This window comes from Nesoenas mayeri (genome assembly GCF_963082525.1).
Source record: "Nesoenas mayeri genome assembly, chromosome: W".
Classification (NCBI taxonomy): domain Eukaryota; kingdom Metazoa; phylum Chordata; class Aves; order Columbiformes; family Columbidae; genus Nesoenas; species Nesoenas mayeri.
In genome coordinates, this window is record NC_137553.1 from 6,946,645 (window position 1) to 6,963,301 (window position 16,657).

Below are 16,657 nucleotides of genomic sequence, written 5' to 3' on the forward strand. Positions count from 1 at the left end.
AGAATGATAATGCCATCTTCTGTTTTTATGCACTGTAAAATGGAAATACATATTATCCTATTGCTGTGTTCCAGGGGCAGAAGAATGCAGAAGAAATAGAGAGCCACTAATATGTCCTCTTTGTAGATCTAAATGGAGATCTCATTATTTCTATAGGTAAGGATTCAGTCTGAGTATAACACACTGTTTTCTGATTGATGTTTCTAAATATGCTTAACTATTTACTTGGGTAAAGGTTTCATTTGTTAATCCATGTTATTTGTTGTTAATCTGTAGTCATGAATTGCCAAGTCCTTTGGATTCTTCTGTTCTCCATGTGGTTAATCTACACATTCAGCAGCAATCTGCAGCTGGATCACAGAGAAAAACCCAAGACAGCAATTTTAACCTTACTCATTATGGGGTCCAGCAGATCCCTTCTGCCTATGAAGATTTAGCTGAGCCATGGGTTCAGGTAACTTTGCTTTGTAAAAGAAGCTTTGAATGTAAAAAATGATAATTTTTTTAACCGTTTTGCCAGATTTGTCAAATCAACAGTTCAAAAATGTATTCTGAATTCCATCAGCTTTATGGTTGATTATTATCAGAAAAAAAAATATATTTAACTTGCATCAGAAAAAAAGGTTTTCCAGTCTTGTTTTCACTGGGGTTTTCAGGTTTGGACTTCATCTCAGGCTTCATATTAAATGTCCATGTAATAAAATGTATAGAATCATATAATGTCCTGAGTTGGAAAGGATCCACAAGTCCAGCTCCTGTCCCTGCATATGACAACTCCACAGTTCACACCATGTGTCTGAGAGCATTGTCCAGTCTCTTCTTGAATCCTGTCAGGCTTGGGGCCATGACTACCTCCCTAGGGAACCTGTTCCAGTGCTCCACCATCCTCTGGGTAAAGAACCTTTTCCTAATGTCTAGCCTAAACCTCCTCTGGCACATCTTCCTGCCATTCCCTTGGGTTCTGTCATTGGTCACTAAAGAGAAGAGTTCAGTGCCTACTCTTCCTCCTCCCCTTGCGAGGAAGCTGTAGAACATGATGAGGTCTCCCCTCAGTCTCCTCTTTTCCAGGCTGAACAAACTAAGTGACTTCAGCTGCTCCTCATATGGCTTCCTCTCCAAACACTTTGCCAACTTCGTAGCCCTCTTCTGGACAGTCTCTAGTAGCTTAATATCTTTTTTTAGACTGTGGCGCCCAGAACTGCACACAGTACTCCGGGTGAGGCCGCACCAGTGCAGAGTAGAGTGGGACAATCACCTCCCTCGTCCAGCTGGCAATACTGTGCTTGATGCACCCCAGGACACAGTTGGCCCTCTTGGCTGCCAGGGCATGCTGTTGGCTCATGTTCAAATTGCTGTTGACCAGAACCCCCAGATCCCTCTCCGCAGAGCTGCTTTCCAGCATCTTGTCCCCCAGTCTGTATGTACAGCCAGGGTTGTCATGTCCCAGGTGCAAAATCTGGCACTTGCCCTTGTTGAACTTCATGTGGTTGGTGACTGCCCAGTTCTCCAGTTTGTTCAGATCCCTCTGCAGGGCCTCTCTGCTCTCGAGAGTGTCAACAGCTCCCCCCAATTTTGTGTCATCAGCAAACTTGTTAAGCAGTCCCTCAAGTCCTGAGTCTAAGTCATTTATAAAGACACTGAAGAGTGCTGGCCCTTAGATGGATCCTTGAAGAACCCCGCTAGTGACTGGTCGCCAGCCCGACATAACCCCATTTGCTAGAACCCTTTGAGGCCGGCCTGTCAGCCAATTGCTCACCCACTGCACTGTGTGTTTACCTAGCTGTATGCTGGACATCTTGTCCAGGAGAATACTGTGAGAGACAGTATCAAAGGCTTTACTGAAATCCAAAAAGATCACGTCGACAGGCTTCCCTTGGTCGACTAGGTGGGAAACCTTGTTGTAGAAAGAAAGTAAGTTGGTCAGGCAAGACTTTCCCTTCATGAACCCATGCTGACTGGGACCAATGACTGCGTTGTCATCCAGATGTTTTTCAATAACTCCCAGAACAATCTTCTCCATTATTTTACCAGGAACGGAAGTGAGGCTGACAGGCCTGTAGCGTCTGGGGTCATCCCTGTTGCCCTTCTTGTTGTGGGAGATTTAAGGGACTTTCTTGAAGTTAATGTGTGGATGGGTTTCTATTAGATGGAGATTTGTTACTGAACTAGCCGTGCCCAAAGGAATTTCAAGGCCACCTCGGAAAGCTGAAAACAGGACATACTGTGGGAGTGAGGCAGTTCTACAATAACAGGGCCTCAACAAGACGTAAATCAACAGACCTATTAGCAGTGAGACTCGGGTGTGTGGACAGCTCATGAACATAGACGATATCCAATCAGCTAATGCATGCTTGGAGCGTGGACACGTGATCAGGAAACAACTGCATATATAAGGAGGCTTGTTTCTGTAATAAAAGACTTCGCTTGAATTCATATTGGATTGTGTGGAGTCCACGATTTTTCACCCTCGCAAGTGGTGACCCCAACGTGACCTGGAAGGAGAATTTATGGCAAGGGGGACGACTTCTGCGAGGAGCGAGCCCCAGCTGGATATGGCTCGGCTGGACCGTGACCGGGACGTAGTCTGCGGGCTGCGTGACTCACGATTGATCTTTACAGAAGTGACAGAGGAGGGATAAAGCATCCAATATCGTTGCAACGGACACCCAAAGAGGTGAGCAGCTGGGGGTGAGAGGAGATGGGGCAGAATATTTTCAAAGAAGAAGAAATACTGCGGCTCCTCTTGCATATCCTCTCTATGAGAGGGGTGAAGTATGAGGAGAGTAACCTCAAAAGACTATTAATTTGGTGCAGAGGCAATGGGTTTCCTGCTCATCTGTTAGGAGCTTTTCACATAGAGACTTGGGAAAATGTGGGAACTGTGTTGTGGAAGGTGATCAGTTGCAGTGAAAAAGATATTCTCAGCCTTGTAACTGCCTGGCAACCAATAATTACTACACTGAAGCAATTAAAACCTGAAAAGACCGTTATGAGCATTAGTGACTCAAAACTTAAACTTGAACTTTGGGGCGATATAGGGCAGAAATTATGGGATAAAGTCAACAATGGAGATAAAGAAGCTAAATCATTAGCAAGTACATGGAAGCTTATAATTACCACCTTAAAAGATTTTAAGACTGAATGGTCTGCTGCTGCCAGAATTCTTGCAGCGTTGCAGCCTGATAAGTATCCGGAAAGTCGCTGTGAAGTTTACCTGGTTCGAGTCTTTGATACCCTCCCTATTCCATCCCCTGCTGTGCCTTCGGAACCCCCAATGGTTCAGCAGTCTGGGGCGGGGGGAGGAAAAATGCTGAGCGGGTGTCCTCCTACACTATTACCCAACACTGATGAGAACAAGTCCAGAGGATTGGAATCAGACCACTTGCCCAAGGAACATGTGAAAGCTGAGAATGCTAAAGTCATAAACCAGTGTACTATCAGTCCATTTACCAATGTGTATCTGCCTTTACCGCCTTTTAACCCTCCAACTTCCATGAGAAAGCAGAAGGAGTCACTGGATAAGAACTGGACAAAAGAACTGCGTGAAAGATTAGATCAGCTAATAGCGAGTGAATCCAACAGTCAGCAATGCAGTCGTGCAGATTGTGACAGGAAAGGGGATGCACCTGGGGACTCAGGTCATACGAATAATTATGATGCTAGAAAGTATTGGCAAGAATGTGCACTGTTACGAACCCCCCGTTACTAATGATTCTCCAGCACTGTTCAAGTCTGTGTTATCTGACGACTCAGATGAGGATGAGGGTTTGCAGCATTATTTTGAAAAGTTAAAAGGAAAAAGAATATGTGTACATGCTGCCCCGAGATCAGATAAAAACCATAAAAGACTCAAGCAAAATTTGACCTATGCAATGTAACAGCTATAGATCATTTAGGATGGAGCGATGGGGATTCGTTGAAAGGGGCGGGTATCTCCCAACTCTTGGAAGAGACGCTACTTGACACACCACAACTACAGGCACTATTAGTTTCTGAAATCCTGAGGTTGTATTTAAAAGTTGCTAGAATATGTACTGATTTGGATCTAGGAAAACAGAATAATGGATTGATGTTCAATATGCTATTTTTTGACATCTGTAAGACATTGCAAAAGGTAAATGGGGCTGAGGAATGTAACGACTGTTGAGCTAATTGGAATTGCATATAAAGTGTATTATGGTTGGAATGAAATGGGAAAACAAAAAAGCAAAATATCCCAGGCCTGTGCTTGAACATAAATTTCAGGCCTGTGTCAAGCTGCAAGTTAAACTCAGCTCATTGTAACTGAGGAGTTTGCCAGAGCCTCCCACTTTGTACCAACGATTATGCCACCTGCACGGCCTTGGCTATATCTAAACTGCAGCAAGAAGGCAAGAAGAGAAATTAAAAAAAAAAAAAGGAAAAACTTGGTTAAATTGGTTGCCCGCTGCTAAACGGAGAAAGGGGAGGCAGAATGGAGTTAGAAACTTTGAGGAATAAATTTATGACAACGTTACAGGCTGACTGCATTCGATTGGACTTGCAGATTTGTCTGTTTCTAGCTGCAACATAGAAACGACCTGTGGCTATTGTGGGACAGTATGATGAGATTGCTATCAGACTGATATACCGATTGTTACTCTGATCAAGAAACGCAGGGAATGAATTTAAGTCTTAATAAGCCATGATCCTTTTGTCATATATGTACCATTTGTGAAATTTAATTCTGATTTTTTTATTTGCAGTCTATGTCCTTGTAAATTGCACTAGCTGATTTTCTTAACAGCACAGCTTTTGGCATGCATAAATGCAAATTGCTGCAGAACCTGCAAGTCTTTAACATCAGGTCACAGACCGTACTTGTATCTGGTCTGATCCTACATACTTGCACAGTTTTTGTTAATGGTTCTGGGAAGTCTCATAAAGCTGTAGTGGTCTGGTGTGAAGATAACAACTGGCATCATTCTGTAAAAATTATTGAAGGTTCAACCCAATTAGCAGAACTTGGTGCAGCTTTGCATTACAAAAAGGGGGAGAAGTAGGGAAAAACCACAAAACCAATTGTCAGAAGCACTGTATGTGATGAATCACTTATATCTAAGTGGTGCAGCCCAAATTTCCCCCTGTGATGAAACACTTTGCAAGTATGACCCAAAAACATGCTAAATCAGAAAGAACCTATGTTAGTTATGGTCAGATCACTAGTTAATGGTCAATGGAAAAGGCCACATCAATTGATAACCTGGGGAAAAGGTTATGCTTGTGTCATTACAGGCCAAGGATCGAAGTGGATTCCCACGAAATGGGTCAAGCCATGGCTGAATAAAGACAACAAAGATTTAACGGATGCAGACAGACAGGAGGGAGATAAGTTGTGAGGACTGTTTCAGATGTAAACCGTGAATCCTAATTCAGTGTTATAGATGCTCACAGACCTGGTGTTCTAGAAGCCTATTAGCAAGCAGGTGGTGTACCTTCTGTGGAGAATGGAAATTTGAACAAACAGCAGGAGAGCCAAAAGGGTGATATTACACTTAGATAGTCAGTGCAAAAATGAGGTAAAATTATGAGACATTCCTACCATACTATCTACTGCACTCTTTCTCCCTAGTCTAGCAGCTGGTAAAGCTGGTTAAGCTATTAGTCTTTTAAACAGGCTAATCTAACTTCTGAGATACTAACTCAATTAATAGTAGATGTTGATGGTATTAGGCATACTATTCGACAAAATCTCACAGTTATAGATATTTACTTTTAACATTAGGTCATGGTTGTGAAGAATTTGAGAGATTGTGTTGTATTGTCTGATCCTTCTGAATCTATTCATAGTACTTTAGACAAACTAAAACAGCACGTTAATAAGATTGTCATAGTAGAATTAAGGTTTGACAAATGGCTTAAAAGCTTGGATATAGGTGGGTAGTTGTTTGATCTTATTATGTAAGGCTTAGCTACATTATATATAACTGTAATCATTGTTGTTAATCATATGTTGTATGCTGCAGTGTATTTCAAAGATGATTCAGCGCGTTGTAAACAAGGCCTGTCTGCTTCAAAAACAAAAAGGGGTAAACAAGGCCTGTCTGCTTCAAAAACAAAAAGGGGTAATTGTGGTAGATTTGAGGGATTTTCTTGAAGTTAATGTGTGGATGGGTTTCTATTAGATGGAGATTTGTTACTGAACTAGCCAGGCCCAAAGGAATTTCAAGGCCACCTTGGAAAGCTGAAAACAGGACCTGCTGCATGAGTGAGGCAGTTCTGCAGTAGCAGGGCCTCAACAAAACGTAAATCAACAGACCTATTAGCAGTGAGACTCGGGCGCGTGGACAGCTCGTGAACATAGACGATATCCAATCAGCTAATGCATGCTTGGAGCGTGGATGCGTGATCAGGAAATAACTGCATATATAAGGGGGCTTGTTTCTGTAATAAATGGCTTCGCTTGGATTCATATTGGATTGTGTGGAGTCCATGAGTTTTCGCCCTCGCACTTGTAGATTGGGACGTTTGCTAGCTTCCAGTCTTCCAGGATCTCTCCAGATTCCCAAGAGCGTTGAAAAATCATGGAGAGAGGTCTTGCTATGACGTCAGCCAGCTCTTTAAGAACCCTTGGATGAATCCCTTCAGGCCCCATCGACTTGTAGGGATCTAGCTGGAGTAGCAAATTCCATACACATTCTGTATTCACTGGGAGTTTATCGTTCTCACAGACATGGTTTTCCAGCCCAGGGTTATGGGGGCCCCCAAGTCCATCATTGGTGTTGAAGACTGAGGCAAAGAAAGCATTAAACGTCTCAGTTTTCTCTACATCCCTGTTAATAGGGTAACTATGCTCATCAGTTAATGGGCCAATGTTATTTCTAGTTTGTCTTTTGCCATTAATATATTTTACAAAGCCTTTTTTAATTGTCCTTCACAGTATTGGCGAGCTTCAATTCTAATTGAGCTTTGGCAGCATGAGTTTCCTCCCTACAATGGTGAGCAGCATCTCTGTAGTCCTCCCATGTTGCCTGACCTTGCTTCCACTGACCATGTAATTTTTTTTTCGCTGTATTTCAAGAAGAAGATCTCTGCTCAACCAAGCTGGCTTTTTGCCTCACCTGCTAGATTTTTGGCATTTTGGAATGACCTGGTCCTGTGCTCTTAGTAGGTGGTACGTAAAAAATGACCAACACTGATGGACCCCAACACCTTCAAATGCTTCTTCCCAGGGAATCTTACCAAGTATTTCTCTGAGCAGCTTGAAGTCTGCTCTCCTCATATCTAGTGTTAAGGTTTTGCTGGAAGTTTTAATCCAATTAGCAAAGATTTTAAACCTTTCTTCGTGGTAGCTGTGGCCAAGGTAGCCACCAGTCACACATGTCCCCCAAGACCATCTGCTAGTGAGGCACCATTCCTGGTCAGTTCCCGTAGTACCTGCATCAAGAAGTTATCGTCCAGATGCTTCAGGAAACTTCTGGACCTGTTGGTACCAGCTGTGTGATATTCCCAGTTGACATCTGGCAAGTTGAAGTCCCCCATAAGGACAAGGGCAGATGATTTGCGTGGATAGGTTTCTGTTAGATGGAGATTTGTTGTACTGAACTAGCCAGGCACAAAGGAATTTCAGGCCCACCTTGGAAAGCTGAAAACAGAACCTGCTGTGGGGGTGAGGCAGTTCTGCAATAACAGGGCATCAACATGACGTTAATCAACGAACCTATCAGCAGTGAGACTCCAGCGTGTGGACAGCTCATGAACATAGATGATATCCAATTAGTGAATGCATGCTTGGAGCATGGATGTGTGATCAGAGAATAGTTGCATATATAAGGAGGTTTGTTTCTGTAATAAATGGCTTTCATGATTCAGATTGAATTGGAATGCTGAGTCCTTTATTCGCTCCAACAGATTTGGAGGTTTCACTTAGTTCCTTAAAGAATAACTCATCAGTGTTGTCATCCTGGCTGGGTGGCCTGTAGTAGACACCCACGACGACATCCGCTTTATTTGTCTGCTCCTTAATCCTTACCCAGAGGCTCTCAACTTTGCCATCACCAATTGTCGGCTCCATGCACTCCAGCCCCTCTGCTACATACAGTGCCACCCCCCCACACACCTCTCCATGCCTGTCCCTTCTGAATAGCCTGTAGCCATCCATCATGGCACACCAGTCACTGGATTCATCCCACCAGGTTTCGCTAATGCCAATTATATCCCTGGGACCAGGCCAAGGCTTCTAGTTCATCTTGCTTTTTCCTCATGCTGTGCGCATTAGTGTAGAAACACTTCAAGTGTGGTTGATTGTGCTGTTCACCTCCTGGCGAAGTCTGAGGAATCTCTCTGCCAAGCACCTCCTCAGGCTTTGGTGTGCCATCCCAGTTCTCATCACTGATCTGCCTGCTACCACCCCCTTCCCCCTTCCAATCTAGGTTAAAGCCCTATCAATCAGTCTTGCTACCCCCTGAGCAAACACCCTTTTCCCCTTCTGTGAGAGATGCGTTCCATTAGGTGTTAAGAGACCTGGTGAAGGACTGACTTTCCCGTGGTCGAAAAACCCAAAGTTCCATCGATGACACCAGTTGCTTAGCCATGTGTTGATTTGCTGGGCCTGCCTGTTCCATGTAGTATTCTTTATTCTAGTAGTATTGTTAATTCTAGTTTTGGTTGTACAAGTGTCAAATGCAAAGTTGACACTTACTGTTACCCAAGTTGGGTTGCAGGAGTTGGATGACCTAAATAACCTCAAGAGTCTAGAGGTCGGTTCAACTGAGCAGGGATCACATATTTAAAAGAACAGTGGAAGAACTTGTATTGCCTATACGTCTGCTGTAACTTTTGTCTGTTATAGCTGGATGTTGGTTTCAGAGTTGTTTATATCAATGTCTAGAAACAAACTCCATACTGAATAATTAAAATTCAGAGGGAATGAAACCATCCATACAGTTATTTCCCCAATTCTCTTAGCAGAGTTTTTGAAGAACCAATGACTTAGAAATGAAACATCATAAATAATATCACAGAATCTTTTTTAAGACCCTACCTTCTGGCACATTTTTCCTGTCAGGCTTCTTAAGGTGACTTTTCACCAGAAACATTTCTTTGCTCTTTTTGATTGTTCTTCTTAAGTACTTAAGTTGCAATATTCTTCAGTTGTTTTTTCCTTAGAAGGTATTTGGATTAGAATTAACTGACTGCTTGTTTTCTCAAAACTGGAATATATGAGAGATGGCACTTATACATCTTTCCCACGATGTTAGTGGTGCTCTATTACTGGCGAATGGTGAAAGCACTGGAAATTTTGGAAGTAGCAATGGAAACAACACAAGTGCTGGAGCTTTGGGAGAAATTAGTGGGTCATCTCAGACCAGTATCTCAGGAGATGTAGGGGTAGAATCCTGCTGCAGTGTGCTGTCCATGGTCTGTGCTGACCCTGTCTACAAAGTGTATGTGTCTGCTTTAGTAAGTAGCTCATTTACTTGTTTTATTCTAGTAATTTTCAAATGACTTCATTTTTGAAAGGGAGGAGATATATCAAGTCAGGAATCCTAATAATTGTTGTTGAGTACCACTGATGACTTTTAACCATCATCTGAAAGTGGGTTGAACAAAATCCTCAGCAAGAGTGAAATGGCATGACTCCACTGGTCAAATATAAGGAAATACTTGCTACAGTGCTAAGTGTTAACAGTACTTTTATGACCAGATTCTTTCCAGTCTCAAAGAATACATGAGTAATTCTAACAGTGAATATATAGTAAGATGTTTACTCTTTGAACATTTCACTGATATTTTGAATGAAATTTATATGGAACTATTTACAACTCTTAAAAAAATAAAATAAATTTGTGTAGCAAATTTTATTTCATATGTATTGTTTTTTCCTTTCTCTTAGAAAACCTTAAGAACCATGCTGGTAAATACTCCTTGTCATACTTTAGCAGAGAGGACTAAACTACAACAATTTCTCAAGCCAGTTGTAGAGACAGTATTAGTTAAATATGTAGATGCCAACAGGTATGGTGTCTCATGAACTTCAAATTCATTTTGGATTGTTACTGAAATGTCTTGAAGATTCATTTGTCGCTGCCTTATTAGGTTGGCGCAAAAGTAATTGCGGTTTTAGACCATGAATTTTAAATCATTATAACTAGTCTCAAACACATCTTGATTAATCAAAATAGGAACCATTACAATCAACACATTTTTGCCAACAAGGAATGTTTGTTTATTCCTGTAGCATAAAAAAAAAAAAAAAAATCCATGCTTCAGGATTTGACGAACTCTTGGAAAGCATTTTCTGCATCCTGCTGGTTGTGGAAGCATTTTCCTTGCAAAAAGTTGTCAAGATGCTTGAAGAAGTGGTAGTTGGGTGACGAGAGGTCAGGTGAATATGGCAGATGAGGGAAAACTTCGTAGCCCAATTCATTCCACTTTTGAAGCATTGGTTGTGTGACGTGCAGTCAGACGTTGTGGAGAAGAATTGGGCCCTTTTGGGTGACCAATAACATCTGCGGGCGTTGCAGTTTTTGGTGCATCTCATCGATTTGCTGAGTGTGCTTCTCAGATGTAATGGTTTCACTGGGATTCAGAAAGCTGTAGTGGATCAGACCAGCAGCAGACCACCAAACAGTGACCATGACCTTTTTTTGGTGCAAGTTTGGCATTGGAATGTGCTTTGGAGGTTCTTCTCAGCCCAACGATCAAACTGGTCATCACCAGTTGTTGTATAAAATCTATTTTTCATCGCACGTCACAATCCAATCAAGAAATGGTTCATTGTTGTTGCAAAGAATAAGAGAAGGTGACACTTCAAAACAACGATTTTTTTTATATTGGGTCAGCTCATGAGGCACCCACTTATCGAGCTTTTTCACCTTTCCAATTTGCTTCCAATGCTGAACAACCATAGAATGGTCGATGTGGAGTTGTTCGGCAACTTCTCATAGAGTTTTAAGAAGATCAGCTTCGATGATTGCTCTCAATTGATCATTGTCAACTTCCGATAGCTGGCCACTATGCTCCTCATCTTCAAGGCTCTTGTCTCCTTTGTGAAACTTCTTGAACCACCACTGCACTGTACGTTCGTTAGCAGTTCCTGGGCCAAATGCGTTGTTGATGTGAGTTGTCTCTGCTGCTTTATGATCCATTTTGAACTCAAATAAGATAATCACTCCAATTTGCTTTTTGTCTAACATCATTTCCATAGTCTAAAATAAATATAAAATAAATAGCAAGTAATAAATCAGTAGCAAAAAATGTAAAGAGAGAAAAGCACGTTCAAATGATGTAACTACATTTATTTAAGAATGTATTCCAATATCAAACGGTAAATTTCAACAATGCAAAAAATGCAATTCCTCTTGTACCAACCTAACATGTTAAACTAGGAGACCATTTATAGGTGGTGGTGAAATAAAATGTGTGGATCATATGTATACATGTTTTTGTTAAAGTCTAGTTGCTACCAACCGACTTCTGTCTTGAAAGATGTAGGTTTTGAAGGCACTCAATTATATCTTTCTAGCACTTACAAATCTGAAATGATGCTTTGCTTGCATAAGGCCTTTTTTCCTCTTAAAAAAAGGAAGATGTGTTGGGTGCAGTCATCAACCATCTCCTCCATTCCTGTTGATATTGCTTTGGTCTAATTCTCATTACTCCCCTTTAAGCATAGAATCATAGAATCATTTTGGTACCCTTCAGCAATTGCCAGTAATCAAATTTTGTATCTTTAATATATATGTTTCCTACTTCAACAAAAGCTGTTGTACATCTATGTCATAAAGTGTTAACACTGCTACTTTTTAATTCATCGTGTCATGTTAGGAGATGGCTATTCTGAGTGAATGCATTTGGCAGTTCTGGCTTGTGTAGGCCTTGTCTTTCTCTCCCAAGCTACACTGTCTGCTGTGCCAGACCAATCATTTCTTCATCTGTACTGTAAACTAGATGCAGAAGTCCACCGGATTGATATTTTAAAAATTTTTTTGTTGTTGTTTCTTTGTCTCTTTCAGTTTAGTTCCTAAGCAGTATTGCTTCTGAGACTGCAACTGGAGATGCACTGGCAATAGTTTAGCAATCATAGAATCATAAAATGGTTTGGGTTGGAAGGGACCTTTAAAGATCACATAGTTCCAATCCCCTGCTGTGGGCAGGGACACCTTCCACTAGACCAGGTTGCTCAAAGCCCCATCCAACCTGGTCTTGAACACTTTCAGGCATGGGGCATCCAGAACTTCTCTGGGCAACCTGTTCCAGTGCCTCGCCACTCTCACGGTGAATAATTTTTTCCTTATATCTAATCTAAAATTAAATGTATAAGTGAAATAGAACTGTTCCTTGTGGTGCTGGATTTGGCATGTTTGTGCAAGAGGATGAGATCCTAATGTGCAGCTGAATTAATTTATTTTAATAAAGATATTATTGCCCGAAAGTCTCTAAGAATTTGAGAAATAGGGAAGCTGATTTCATTTTTTTTTTTAATGTATTAGTGATAGACACTATGTTTCTCAAAGTGTTCTTGTAAAAAATGTCACAACTATTGGTAGCTTGCAGATAGAGGATTAGAGAAGTGTATTGGAATAAAGTGTTGTGAAATAATTTTCCAAGCACAATTTTAAGCTTATAATTATTGAAATTTAATTATTAAAATGTTTTTTCTTGAAAACATCTGCTAAAAGTTTTTTGGGTTTTGTATTTTAATTTGTTATAGCCGAACAAGTCAACTTTCAGTCTCAACACTATTGGAGATGTGTAAAGGCCAAGTGGGAGAGCTGGCAATTGGGAGAGAAATACTTAAATCTGGTAATAATAGTTATTTGTATATAATTGAATTATAATTACAAGCAAATAGAGTGAATTGTTTTCAATTTAATACAGGTTTTATCCTGTATTTGCCAGCATGGCAAAGAGAACAGTGTTGCTCTCAGCAGTTGGGGGGGGGGGGAAGCAGTGGTGTTAATTCAGGCCCACATTGTGTATTTCTGTATTATATAGTTCTGATATTTATTTAGATCAGAATTTAGATTGTGAACATATCTAATCCTTATTTTATCAACTTTATTTATAGGGTGTATTGGTATTGGAGGTGTTGATTATGTCTTAAACTGTATTCTCGGAACTCAAACTGAGTCTAGCAACTGGCAAGCACTACTGGGGAGACTTTGCCTAATAGACAGACTTCTGCTGGAATTTCCTGGTGAATTTTATCCCCACATTGTTTGAAGAAGTGTTTTAGAGGCTGATACTGTAGTAGACAGGCACTTACACTACATGACTTACTCTTTGTAGTTGAATGTGTTGTTGGTGATTTCTTCAAAAATTGGTTATTTTAATTCCTGTAAACAAATAGTGTATATTTATATGCAAAAGTGCACCTACTTTACAGAGTAAATGGTTGCCTTTTTTTAACTTGTGACCTGTGAAACAATTCTGAAGCATCAGTGCAGCAGTAAGTCTCATTTCTACTGCAGAACTGACAGCTAAATAGATTATCTTGAAATGGCTTTCTTGGCACTAGTTAACTAGAGTATATCAGTTTATAAGACTTTTTTTTTTTTAACTTTCAGGTATAAGAAACTTCTCTCCCTCTTAAAATTTGCCCTGCAGTCAATTGACAATTCCCACTCAATGGTTAGAAAACTATTGCAGAGAGTATTCTTGAGTGCAGCAAGAATGGTGGCAAGAGTGCCCCATGTTTTTGTAAAGCTGTTAGAAATGTTGAGTGTGACAAGCTCAACTCATTACAGAAGGATGCATCGACGTCCAATGGCAATAGCAGATGAAATGGAAATTGCAGACACCATCCAGCTAGGCATAGAAGAAATGCACTCTGGGGAATGTCGACATGAAGACTTTTTGCAGCTACCTGTACCAAATAACTCTCCAGAAGCTACTGAAAGTAATACTCCTAGCAGTACTGGCCAGTTATCAAGGAAATGTGAGAAAAGTTTAAGTGATAAAAAGCCAAGTGCCAGTCCAGAGGACACTTCTGAGATGCTGGCTGGCCTTGCTGTGGGAGTTCCCATTTTATCTGTAACCACTGAGCAACCAAAGCCAGCCTTTCAAACAAAAGGAAAACCCCCCAGTCAGTGTTTGAACTCTTCTCCCTCTTCCAATCATTCCCAGTCACTATTCCCAATACTTGTGTCTCCTTCAAACCCATCTGTACTAGCTGGCACTATAACAGATGTCTCTAAACTCAAACCTCAAGGATTCGTTGCTTACAAAGTCCCTTCACCTTCTCCTCACACACAGCAGAAACGTTCTCTCCAGTTTCAGAGAAACTGTTCTGAAAATAAAGAACCAGAGAAACTTTCTCCATTTTTTACCCAAGCCAGCCCATCGCCATTCAGTCACGTACACAGGCCAAAGCCATTACAACCCACCCCAAGTAATGTGAACAAGAAGGAAGAAACCTCAGGAAACAGTATGACACTTGACCTGAATTATATTTTGCGGTGTGATGGCAATAGTAGTAGCAGTGCGGTTATACCAAGTGAAGAGACAATGTTCACACCAGTAGATGAGAAATGTAAATTGGATGTCAATGCAGAGCTCAGTTCACAGTATCACAGTATCACAGTCTGTTTGGGACTGGAAGGGACCTCAAAAGATCATCTAGTCCAATCCCCCTGCTGGAGCAGGAACGCCTAGGTAAGGTCGCACAGGAACATGTCCAGGCGGGTTTTGAATGTCTCCAGGGAAGGAGACTCCACAACCTCCCTGGGCAGCCTGTTCCAGTGCTCTGTCACCCTCACTGAGAAGAAGTTTCTTCTCAAATTTCAGTGGAACGTCTTGCGTTCCAGTTTGTACCCATTACCCCTTGTCCTATCATTGTTTACCACCGAGAAGAGCCTGGCTCCATCCTCATGGCACTCATCCGTTATATATTTATAAACATTAATAAGGTCACCCCTCAATCTCCTCTTCTCCAGAGACCCAGCTTCCTCAGCCTTTCTTCATAAGGGAGGTGCTCCACTCCCTTAATCATCTTTGTTGCCCTATGCTGGACCCTCTCCAGAAGTTCCCAGTCCTTCTTGAACTGAGGGGCCCAGAACTGGACACAATATTCCAGATGTGGTCTCACCAGGGCGGAGTAGAGGGGAAGGAGGACCTCTCTCGATCTACTAACCACCCCCCTTGTAATACACCCCAGGATGCCCTTGGCCTTCCTGGCCACAAGGGCACAGTGCTGGCTCATGGTCATCCTGTTGTCCACCAGGACCCCCAGGTCCCTTTCCCCTACACTGCTCTCTAATATGTAATTTCCCAACCTATACTGGAACTTCGGGTTCTTCCTGCCCAGATGCAGGACTCTACACTTTCCCTTGTTAAATTTCATCAGGTTATTCCCTGCCCAACTCTCCAGCCTGTCCAGGTCCCTCTGGATGGCAGCACAGCCTTCTGGTGTGTCAGCCACTCCTCCCAGCTTGGTGTCATCAGCAAACTTGCTGATAGTACACTCTATTCCCTCGTCCAAATTGTTAATGAATATATTGAATAATATTGGCCCCAGTACCGACCCCTGAGGCACTCCACTAGATACTGGCCTCCAACTAGACTCCGCACCATTGACTACCACTCTCTGGCTTCTCTCCTTAAGCCAGTTTGCAACCCACCTCACCACTCTATTGTCTAGACCACATCTCCTCAACTTAGCTGTGAGGATGCTGTGGGAGACTGTGTCAAAGGCTTTACTGAAGTCAAGGTAGACCACATCCACCGCTCTGCCATCATCCATCCACCTTGTTACATTCTCATAAAAGGCTATGAGGTTGGTCAAGCATGACTTACCCTTAGTAAAGCCATGCTGACTGCCCCTAACAACCCTCTTATCCTTGATATGCCTTGAGATGGCACCAAGGATAAGCTGTTCCATTACTTTCCCAGGGACAGAGGTGAGGCTCACCCGTCTATAATTACCCGGGTCCTCCCTCTTGCCCTTTTTGAAGACTGGAGTGACATTTGCTTTCCTCCAGTCCTCGGGCACCTCTCCTGTTTCCCAAGACTTGGCAAAGATGATGGAGAGCGGTCTAGCAATGACCTCAGCCAGCTCCCTCAGCACCCGTGGATGCATCCCATCTGGACCCATGGTTTTATGGATGTCCAGACTATTTAATAGCTCCCTAACCCAGTCCTCATCGAGTAAAGCAAACTCCTCCATTGACCTGGCTTCATCCGGGGTCTCAGGGGTACAGGGCTCCCCAGGACAGCCTCCAGCAGAGTAGACAGAGACAAAGAAGGCATTCAGCAATTCTGCCTTCTCTGTATCTTCTGCCACCAGGGCACCCACCCCATTCATCAGTGGGCCTATATTGCCTCTGGTATTGGTTTTACCTGCTATGTATTTGAAAAAGTTCTTTTTGCTGTCCTTGACCCCTCTCGCCAGCTGTCATTCTAAGGAGGCCTTGGCTATCCTAGCTGCCTTCCTACATCCTCTAACAGCAGCCTTATATTCTTCCCAAGTGGCCAGCCCCTGCTTCCATGACCTGTAAACTCTCCTCTTCTGCTCGAGCATACCCAACAGATCCCTATTCAACCACGCAGGCCTCCTGGCTCTCTTCCTTGACTTCCTACGTGTGGGGATGCTCTGATCCTGAGCGTTAAGAAGCAATCTCTGAATGCAATCCAGCTCTCTTGGGCCCCTTTTCCTTCAAGCAGTCTTGCCCATGGGATTTCCCCTAGGAATTGCTTG

The 16,657-nt window shown here is 42.3% G+C and overlaps 1 pseudogene across 1 annotated transcript in view; it reads left to right on the top strand.

Moving 5' to 3' along the window:
- The window catches only part of LOC308051388 (mitogen-activated protein kinase kinase kinase 1-like), a 43,138-nt pseudogene that overhangs the window by 16,448 nt on the left and 10,033 nt on the right, over positions 1–16,657 (top strand). Inside the window, exons 8-14 of the transcript in view lie at positions 75–156; positions 277–454; positions 9,130–9,420; positions 9,854–9,975; positions 12,674–12,765; positions 13,031–13,220; positions 13,530–14,528. The product of the transcript in view is annotated as a mitogen-activated protein kinase kinase kinase 1-like (transcript). The remainder of the gene's footprint in view (positions 1–74; positions 157–276; positions 455–9,129; positions 9,421–9,853; positions 9,976–12,673; positions 12,766–13,030; positions 13,221–13,529; positions 14,529–16,657) is intronic.